A 1,869-nucleotide genomic window follows, 5' to 3' on the forward strand; every position below is an offset into this window, starting at 1 on the left:
TATATATTGTAAAGGTCATACAAAATAATGTGGAATCGCTGAAAACCCTTTAAGCTCAGAAATCGCTAAAACACCCCTGCTAGTTTCAATCCCCAAAATCCTCCTTTTAAACTCTATGTTTTTCAAACCCCAAACCCTCAGAATTGGGATGTAACGGAGTGAGTTTCAAATTTTTGACGAAAATGCTCGCGATGTGAGTCAGGCCGCAGCCTATCTCGGCGATTTAGAGGAAGTGGGCGGTTTCGTGAGGGGTAATCCCGAGAGACGAATTTATCGAGTCAAGCATTTGCTCTCAACTCACGCCTTCAGCCTTTTCCATTTCGGGTTTGCACTCTCGGTTATTCTACCCACCTAAGCCTCAGAATTGGCATTTCATCGCCTTTTCCTTTTCCACCCAGATCTCAAGGAGAAGCCCCTCACGCAACTAGTCTGCATTTCATCGCTTGCAACCTAAGGTATTGAGTATGGTTTTATGTTAACTGCTCTGCTATACGACAGTCGGTTTTGTTTTGTGCCCGCTGTGTGGAAGATATCAAGTCCCGTAGGATTTCGACCGGGGTTTTGTTAGTCCTCATAGGAGATTTCAGTCAGTTTTGTTTTGTTTTGCATTGTGATCGTAACACTATCGAAGTAGCTTTTTCATCATATGATTTGTGTAATATTTATAACGTACATTTCTCTTTCGCTTGATACTTTTGGGCTGCATTGCTTTACAGGAGGTGACGTATTTAAAAATGAGATGTTACAGCTTATATTTGTTGTCTCTATTTAAGTATTCTCGCCTCCGCTTAAAAAATGGTTCTCTGCTTAACACGCTATATCTCGCTTAATAACCCGAGTTTACCGCTTAAAAACCTTATATTTCCGCTAAACTTTTGTCAGAGATCGATGTCGAACGTGTTATCGCCGCAGTTTGTGATTACTGGCGCAACCTAGTTAACGGGCCATGCGATTTCGACTACACCGGCCAGGAGACGCGTAGTCGAATCAAAAGATAACACCACCGACACTCGAGATTATTCAAGGACACCGCTTTGCAGCTGCTCATCGAGCTGTGGGTTACATACCAAGAGAGGGCCCTTCTTGATTCTCTCTTTTGCAGCTGCACGTATGGCTCCACCCACAAAATCCCGGATCGGGAAAGCCTCCCGAGTTTCTGCACCCTCAAGACGTGGCCCTCGTTTTCGGTCTCATAGCGCGATACGACGACGAAATGTCTTCGTCAAGAAGAAAACCAGCTCACAAGGGCGGTATTTATCAAAGACCCACGAGAGACACAGACTCCATCAAGAGCACTCCTGGCAACTTGCTCGGCTGCAGGGTATAGAAGATACCTTTTGTCAAACTCCTCGATGGTATGTGGCAGCCCTCTTCCCAAATACATCATCGTCGGTTCGAATCGACGCTGATTACGCCGATAATCTACCAAATGGCATGGGCGACACGATGGGCGCAGCGACGTGACAAGGGCTTAGGAGGATATTCCATAAGCACCGCCCGAGTGCAAGATAGATGCGCCGGAAGAAGCACTCAACATGGTACATTAAGGGTTGTCTCACTGCGCTTTTAACGCCTGTTTTACGGAGTCGACCTGAACGGGAAGAAAAGTCCGCTTGAAGATCCCAAGGATGTCGTGTGATTATGGAAAGTACGCTCAAGCAAGTGTTACCGAGGAAAACGAGCTTATCATCGCCGATGGAAAAGAGGTATTAAATCATGGACAATAAGCTTAACATAAGTCTCTAATGCCAAACATTTTACTAGCGCGTAATCCTTTAGTATTTACCGCTGAAACTTATTCTTATACTCCGGACAAAGTGTAATTGCCACAAACGTTAAATTTTGTTTTCAAGAACATGTTCTCAGAGT

This window comes from Dioscorea cayenensis, chromosome 19, assembly GCF_009730915.1.
Source record: "Dioscorea cayenensis subsp. rotundata cultivar TDr96_F1 chromosome 19, TDr96_F1_v2_PseudoChromosome.rev07_lg8_w22 25.fasta, whole genome shotgun sequence".
Taxonomy (NCBI): domain Eukaryota; kingdom Viridiplantae; phylum Streptophyta; class Magnoliopsida; order Dioscoreales; family Dioscoreaceae; genus Dioscorea; species Dioscorea cayenensis.